Source organism: Rhea pennata, chromosome 19 (assembly GCF_028389875.1).
Source record: "Rhea pennata isolate bPtePen1 chromosome 19, bPtePen1.pri, whole genome shotgun sequence".
Lineage (NCBI taxonomy): Eukaryota > Metazoa > Chordata > Aves > Rheiformes > Rheidae > Rhea > Rhea pennata.
The window spans coordinates 13,216,289-13,225,226 of record NC_084681.1 but is presented as its reverse complement, the minus strand read 5'-3'; positions in this window follow the sequence as shown (position 1 = coordinate 13,225,226).

Here is an 8,938-nt window from a genome sequence, read left to right as displayed (position 1 = left end):
TCCCTCCCAGCATTTCCAGTGAAGCAGATCCCCTGTGCTGTGATCCTGTAGCAGAAAGGCATCACCCACAGCCCCGGCCCGCATGTGCCCTGCGCTCTGGTTGGTGCAGAGAGTGATTCCAGTTAATTGGCAGTGTGTTTTCAAACCGATTAATTGAGCTGATGCAACTCCATGCATGGACATTATTGCCAGTTTAAACCTGCCTTGTTTCACTTCAGCCTGCAGCTCTGAGGATGTGTAACTAGAACTGAATTATGTACATGGAGTTAGACAAATTCCTAGTCAATGTGTCTTTCTGTGACCATTACAAACATTGTCCCATGAGTCCCTACACTGCTGCTGGGCTCCATACTTGACTTGATTCAAAAATGCTTTCTCTAAGTGTTTGCTGCTGACCAGTAAAAGTCATGGTACAGGCAAGACAGGGCTTTAGCTGACCAGGATTTGCTCAGCTGGATTTATGGCTGGTAGTTCACATCTCTGCCAAGATAATCCATGTAACTCAAGCTGACATGACTTCACCTTTCTTGCTGTGAAGCAGGCTGCTTCTGATGGAAGTTGACTTGCTCACGTAGATGTGGCACCAAATGGTGCTGAGTGGGAGGCAGATAATGGTCCTTGGGGCCTTGTGTCACTTTTCCCTTTGCAGTGTAAAATGGGCATCCGCTGGCATAAGAGCATATACAAGGGAACTGCACTGCTGTCAGCAGAGTTGCTTTGACTACACAGGTGAATGGGCTCAACATGCTGTTTGGAGGTGAGCTGTGGGCCTGCTCATGCTCATGAGTAGCATTAGCTGGAGCTGCCCACCACAGTGCTCCTCCTCCCATCTGCAGAGCTCGACCATGCTGCAGGACCTGGATCCGATCTCCAGCAGGCATGGGCTGCCTCCCTGCCTGGCAAGTGCTGAGCTACCACCTAAGCGTGCAAAGGGATTTGAAAGGCTTCTTGTGCTCATCATGTGCTTGCCTTAGTGGGCACCCTGGCACCTCCATCTGCTCCTCTCTGAGCTCAGGGTATTGGGTAACCATTGGCTCAATCCCCGCTGCAGTTCAGGCTGTCCCAGGCCACCCAGAAGGCACTTTTATATCCCTTCTGCTCTCCCCCCATTTATTCCCTGCTTCCATCTTGCCCAGGGCCTTGGAGCCCCACTGCCATGGCCAGAGGGGCTGCGCTTGGCTCTCAGCTCTCCCCGTCTGAGATGAGTGGTATATCAAGGATGATGTCTATTAGACATTTCTCTATCTCACTGCATGCAGAAAATAGTGCATGGGCCTTTCTAAAGCCTCTTTCCTATGGTGTGAAGGAAGCGAAAATGCTTCTTTTGCCTTCCCCATGTGCAAGGAATCACTTGTCATCCTGACCCCAAAGCAGATCCTCATTGCTTCATTATCACAGGGAGGGTGGAGGAGACCTCTTTGCCAGGATGGAGGTAGCAGTAGTAGTAGAAGGAGAGCTGTACAGCGAGGCCACTGTTCCCCCAGGGTGTGACCCAGAGTGATGAAAAAAAGGGCTCTGGTCCTCCTAGATGCCCTGTGGGACCTCTAGAAAATCCCATTAAAATCACCGACTAAACTCCCATTAAAATCTCCCCCATTTTCTCGGCTTCAGAGCAATCCTTTCTGAATTCCTTCTTTCATCCTAAAGACAAACACACATTTGTTCCAAAGAGATCTGTAGCACTCATGTCTCTAGTATAATCTTTAATTTTATTCTGCAGCCTTTGGCCTTGGCTGAACACTGCTATACGGGCAGGAAAATTGACCCAGACTGCATTTGCACAGTGACATTATGTGGTGCTCTATGTGGCTTCCCTCAGAAGCTTTCTCCGTTGTCTTCTGTGGAAAATGGTGTCTGCATGCCCAGCTTACAGAAAGAGACACCAAAAAAAAAAAAAAAAAAAAAAAAAAAAGAGGCTTAGGAGACATAGCAGTCCATGAGCAAATGGGTCTTGCATTGGTTCCTTTAAAGGAAAGGAAAGGAGAACATTTCCCACCAAAATGTGCAAATTCCACAGCTACACAGCAGGTAGCATGTCCAGCACAAAGAATTAATTTTAATGCATTCATTGTGTTTCTTAGATTTGGAAGGAAAAACGGTGGAAAACAAGCTCCTTGGAGCAGATCGTAGGACTGCCCCCAGCCCACAAGCCTGCCTGGTAGTTAACCCTTGGAAGAAGACATTCCCCAGCAGCAGCTCATTGTATTTCAGTGGTTTGAGCTCCACCAGCAAGGAGAGTTTTGCAATGCTCCTGCTGCCTCAACATGCTATGAGGAGCATGCAGATCTCTGGTGCCTCTTCAGAGGTGTTCAGTACAGGCTGAGAAAGGCAGTTGCATCAGAAATTTGGAAGCTGAAGCCATAAACCCTGGCAGAGACTTTGCTGCTACATGTAAGAGTGGGAAAGTGCTGGGTTACCATGAGGTAGGGGAAAGAAGAGGAGGCTTGCCATTGAAATGCAGGCAGCATGCAAATCTCTTGGGGTGCCCATGTGCAACCTGTTGGGTAGGTTGCCCATCATGATAGAGGAGCGTGGCAGGGTGGTCTCTCAGTAAGAGCTGAACCATCCTGGAGGCCTGCTCCAGTTCTGAGGAAGGTCACTGTACAAGCACTGCAAGATTTGGTGTGAGATTTGTTTGGTTTATGTAATTCATAATTAATGGCTCATTGACAGTTGAGTTCTGTGGATAAACTTTATTATTCCAAAGAAGGATGGATGGAGTTTGGTGCTTTGGGTTCATTCAGTGTGAATCACACATTGGTTCATTATCTCCTCAAACTCTAACATAGAAAATGGTTATTTGGGTTAACTCCACTCCATTGAGAGGTGGAGCCTTGGGTTTCTTTGGTGGCATTTCTAAATTGACTAAGAGCTCTGACAGACAAATTCTGTTGAGTGCTTTTTGCAGATGTTGAAGACATTGCTTTCCTTAGGTGTCCATCTCAGTAGGCTTGTTCCAAGGTACCAAAGTGTAAACCAGAGCAGCCAGGAGGAAGGTACAAGCTCCATTCTGCTTTGGGGGCAAACATCTCTTGCCAAGGGCCATCACAAAGACCAGGTGTGTGTTTAGTGTCTTAAGTTGTTGCAGCCATGGACTTGGTGGAAATGGGTGAGAGCTGAAATGCTCTAGTTAACCTGTCATGGAAGACTTTGTCAGTACAGTTTAGTTTGTTTAGCAGATAGGACTAGCAAATTCTTTCTGGAGAAAATTTCAGCTTAAGTTTATCGAAGTGATTGTCCAGTACAAGTGTCGCTATGCATTCACCTGCCAAAAAGGGGCTGCTGATTCAAAAGTGTGACTGCAACTGTGTACATCTCAATCGCCTGAGGTGAGAGGGCTGGGGGTGCCAACTGGCAACAAGGTAGGGGGTTTCTTCTCTGCCTCCCATCTATTAAATGAATTAAGTCAGCCTACCTGCAAAATCAGCCCTGCTTGCTGGCTACACTCAGCAAAGATAAGATGCATGTAAGGAGCCGTGAATATTTTGGGGTGCTCAGCTGGGAATCTAGCAGGGCTATGGCAGTGGTGTTGGGTATCTAGGGGTGTGGAGGATGTGTGACTTTGGGAGAAAGAAGATGATCTGATTCTCAGAGAAGTAGCATAGTAATAATCTAGAAGGAGTAATCAAAGTTGCTTGGCTTGAGATCAGCTGAGCCTGGGGCTACCTTCTTTGAGGGTGTTTTGTTTTCAAAGATGCTTTTTAATTCATGTGAGAGCTGAGTGTGTGGGGAGGGTTAGATGCTGGGGGTGAAACTATGCACCTAGAGATAGTTTCCCTTTGCCTATGGACTTGTCTCTCCTGGAGCTGTTAGATAAAGTCTAGGCAGGTGAACACAGTGCAGCTGACAATGAGGGCTTTGCTCTGCTGACGTTTTGTTTGTTTTCCACTTTACTCTGTGGCTCGTCAAACATTGAAATACCTGAAGTTTTTTAAAAAATATAGCTAGTATCAAGCAGCTCATGCTCTCTTGCCATTCCCCACCCCAGAAGCCTGCTGAGCACATTGGGAAGTGGAAAGAGTAGTAAATAAAGGTCTTTATTTAAAATTGAGGTGGATTGGAACTGGTTGAATGGCAGAGCTCAAAGGGTTGTCATCAGTGGCACGGAGTTCCGCAGGGCTCAGTACTGGGTCCCATCCTGTTCAACTTCTTCATCAATGACCTGGACGAAGGGACAGAGTGCCTCCTCAGCAAGTTTGCTGATTACACCAAGCTGGGAGGAGTGGCTGAGGGCTGTGCTGCCATCCAGAGAGACCTGGACAGGCTGGATAGCTGGGCGGAGAGGAACCACCTGAGGTTCAACAAGGGCAAGTACAGAGTCCTGCACCTAGGGAGGAATAACCCTATGCACCAGTATAGGCTGGGGGCTGACCTGCTGGAGAGCAGCTCTGCAGAGAAGGACCTGGGAGTGCTGGCGGACAAGTTGACTATGAGCCAGCAATGGGCCCTTGTGGTCAGGAAGGCCAAAGGTATCCTGGGGTGCATTAGGAAGAGTGTCGCCAGCAGGTTGAGGGAGGTGATGCTGCCCCTCTCCTCAGCCCTGGGGAGGCCTCATCTCAAGTACTGTATCCAGCTCTGGGCTTCCCAGGACAAGAGAGACATGGAGCTACTGCAGAGAGTCCAGTGTAGGGCTACAAAGATGATCAGAGGGCTGGAGCATCTGCCCTGTGAGGAATGGCTGTGAGAGCTGGGCCTGTTTAGCCTGGAGAAGAGAAGACTGAGGGGGGATCTTATCAATGTGGATAAGTACCTGAAGGGAGGGTGTCGAGGGGATGGGGCCAAACTCTTTCCAGTTGTCCCATGCAAAAGAACAAGCAGCAAAGGGCACAAACTGAACCACAGGAAGATCTGCCTGAATGTGAGGAGGAATTTCTTCGCTGTGAGAGTGACAGAGCACTGGAGCAGGTTGCCCAGAGAGGTTGTGGAGTCCCCTTCTCTGGAGATATTCAAAGCCCACCTGGATGCAACCCTGTCTAACATGCTGTAGGTGACCCTGCCTGAGCAGGGGGTTGGACTAGATGATCTCCAGAGGTCCTTTCCAACCTTGCTGATTCTATGATTCTGTCCATGATCATTTTTCACCTAGTTTAGGCCTGGAAAGCAGTTAGTCTTGCAAAACAGCAGCTTCCCGTTGCTGGTTCCATGGAAGTGCTGCTCCACATGTCATTGACTACCAGGCTCCTCCAAGGGCTACAAGGTCAAAGGAAATGGCTATGAGACCTGACTCCATACATGTGAGAGACAGAGCAAAGAAACCAAGATGTTTGCTCGCTTCTGTGCATTGGGGATATATTATACGACTCTCCTGGGTGACCTCTGGAACCAAATGATTTTTTTCCTCTCCTCTCCTCTCCTCTCCTCTCCTCTCCTCTCCTCTCCTCTCCTCTCCTCTCCTCTCCTCTCCTCTCCTCTCCTCTCCTCTCCTCTCCTCTCCTCTCCTCTCCTCTCCTCTCCTCTCCTCTCCTCTCCTCTCCTCTCCTCTCCTCTCCTCCTGTTTGGTATAGCATATACCAAACTTGCGTTCCCTGTGACTTCCCAGGAAACTAGCATTCCCCTTCACTACCATGAAAGTGCTTCCCTTCTCAGACAGCCTCTACCCCTGTGGGCAACAGATGCTAATACATACACGTGTGTGCACACCTGTGTGCACTAGAGGAGCAGTGGAGGGGGTGGAGCGGCCAGTTTACAGAGTTCCGGTGCTCCCTGACAGGTTCTTGCTCTACTCAGAAGAGGCTGGTCCAGGGATGAGTTAATTCTGCAGCAATGAAGAGGTGCAACATCCTCGGCAAAGCAAGAGGGATTGAGCTTTACAACCATGGCTGCTTGACCAAGGGCTTGCGTGAAGAGTGATTTTTCTGCCCTTGTGTGTTTGCTCTCTGAAGGAGACTGTTGGGGAAGCCAGCTCTGGCAACTGGGAGTTGAGAAAGGCTCTGCTCAGCTCTGGTTTTGACTTTGGCTGAGCTCAGGTGGAGATCTGGGCCGTAGTTAGCCTGTTGCTGAAACAGGGAAGCTGCCATACCAGCTAGAAGGCTTGGCCAAACCTTGCCTTGTGGCCCTTGAAGCCTCTGGCCCAACATTGCTTTCAGAGAGTGCAATGTATTTAATCAACAAACTGGAGCGGCACTCATAGCTCACTGCAGCTGTAGCGCAGGATGAATCCCTTCCAGCCCAGATGACTGGAATGACTCTGCTTTTTGTCCTGAGATGCATCTGTAGCTGTGGTTTGTCCTTTCCCTGCTCTAGCCCCATCCAGCTCTTTAGGGTGGGGATTTTGCTCTGTGAACATCTTTGCTGGATGTTTGAAAAAGCTTAAAATGTCAGATTGACCTTTTGAGGTTTTTCTTTTCTTGTTGAAGAAGGCTTCTATACAATTCATGTCATGAATCAATCCAAAGGGGTGCAATTTTCTGCACCAGTTAAATAAAAGATCATGAAACCTAACAAATGTTTCCCAGCTTGCCTGCACTTTCATGCAGTGTTCGACTATAAATACGAACTGTGCTTATAACAACATAAACAATGTGCTACTCAAAAGCAGGAGACACTATATACCTCTCCTCATTTTATTTTTTAAGCTGCCTGAGAAATATATACACACATTCCTAATGTGTTTACTTAAGCAGGAAGCAGAGGAATAGTTTGAGATAATGTTTCAGCCTATTGTGAGTTATATACTCTGCAAAGATTGTTTCCTTTATGCAGTAATTTTTCAAATGCAGAGAGAAAAAGCTGAAAAATCTTGTCAATTCCTTAATTGTAGGACTGATTCATAGGAATTTCCACTGCATTTCCCTCTCTAAATGTGACATTTGAGACCACTGATAAGGGGAGGACCAGATTAAATGGTTCCAATTCTTTTCATATATTATGGTGACTAATTCCTCTTGCTATCAGCACTCGCTTACATTCAGCTGCCCAGCTCGTTGCTTATTTCCCCTGCTGATGGGGATATCTGAGGGGCAATAGCAGTTTGAAGGTCTGGAGAAAGAGGGCATCCATTTAAAGGAGGAAGATGCCTAAATTGTATCCAAAGATTATTCTGGATTTGATCATATGGTCATATCCTATGCTTATAGCCCTCCCTTCCTCCCCCCCAAAATACTTCTCCATTGACATCACCGTGGAAGTGGAACATAGCAGCAAATCTTAAATGATGCAAAACTTCAGTGCTGGCAGCTGGTGAAGCCTTGTATCTGGTGGGGTGACCAGCACAAGGGCAGAGCTTTACAGATATCATCAGGAGTCTTTCTATAGGCTTGGAAAAGGGCTGGATGAGGCTTTGCTACCTGAGGCAAACTGCCCTGTATTGGGCAAGTGACCCTCTCTGCTAAAGCCTGCCTGCAACGGAGAGGGTGAACTGGGAGTTGGTCCATGTGTGTCTGTCTCTGGCCAGAAGGTCCTGGCTGCTATTGCTATGTCCTTTCTGTGTGTCCTATGTGCTCATGTGCAATTAAGTTTGGGGCAATCTGTCTCCCACCCATCCTGCAATGCTCTTGTGTTATATGCTCCCCAGGGGGGAATAAAGCCCATCTCCTGAGAGCCTGCTCACCCCAGGCTCGCTCCTGCCTTTGCATAGTCCCTGGCATGCAGCAAGGGTCCAAGACGAGGACTTTACGCCAAAAATTCACGGCCTTGCTAACATGGCTGAGGGCAACTCCTTGAAGCCAAGTCCTGCCCTCGGCCACGCTTGAGCACCCGAGGTGAATGTGTTCGGTCTCCAGGAGGTTGGTCAGGACAGAAGTATTTGGCCTTTTGTCTGCTGCTCCCCTCATGAGGCCATGAATGGAGGAATCTGCAGAGTCTTCAGGCTTTGCTGGCTCATTGTTGGCCATTGGGTGATGGAAAGTGGGGAGATAAAGGCCAAGTGTTTAACTTGCGAGGTGATTACAGAGGATACAAATAGCTTGGCGGGTGCATATTCCTTCTCTTCACCCCAGTGCATGTCTGGGGCAGTGCCATGGGAACCGGTGATGGCCACCGTCTGCGCCCATGGCAACGGCGCTTTGCGTTGTCCCTTCCCCATCGGTGTGAGGCAAGCGCAGTGGGGCTGTTGTGGTGGCTGGAGACCACAGCGAAGGCAAAGACCAGCAGCTTTGCTCTCCTGGTGTCAGGAGTAAATTAAAGCTGGGTAAAGAATGAGGATATGTTGGAGGTTTCCCCAGGCTGGGCTCCTGTCTTGAGTCAACGGGGACACTCAAAGACTGAGGAGCAGCTTTGTGGGGCACCCTAAATCTGATGGACAGCTCTCTGATGGGCAAATAAAAGGCAAGGATGTATAAGGAAATAATTGTAATGGGAGCCAGAGTCAAATTAAAGCAGTGGATTGTTGATTAAAAGTGAAAAGAAGAGCCTGGCCTGAGAAAAGGCATCCGAGAGCAAACAGATGGGATGATCTCTGACCTTCATGCCGGTGTGACTATGGAAAGAAGATGTTTCAGGTCTGATGGGGACTGGGGGGCCAATGGGCTGGGATGGCCTCCACAGCCTAAACTTGGTCCTCCACTTGCTGAGCATGGCTCCTCCTGAAAGCGCCTGCTCCAACCCAGCTCTTGTCAGCTGGGAAATCTGGTGCTTTCAGCTAGTCCTTCAGTGCCCAGCAGGGTCCTCAGGATGCAAACATCAGAGCTGCAGTCAGTGGGGTGATGCTCCAAGGAAAGCGTATAGCAGCTTGGTTTGTGACTGGTGGCCAGCCTCACGGGTCAAATGCTGTGGGCTCACCAATCCTCTCCTGGCCCACCTAGGACGTGTCTGCTACCTGCTCTTGCAAGAGCGGGCCTGAGCCAGCAGCACTTCTTGACACTCCCTGAGCCTCCTCTCACATTCCGATTTGGAAAACTGCTTTTCCTTGGTTCCTGGCATGCTGCTGTGTGGGGTGCAAAGTCATGGGGTGTCACTTTGCTTTGACGTGGTATAAATACAGCAGTTGGTGCAGTGACCC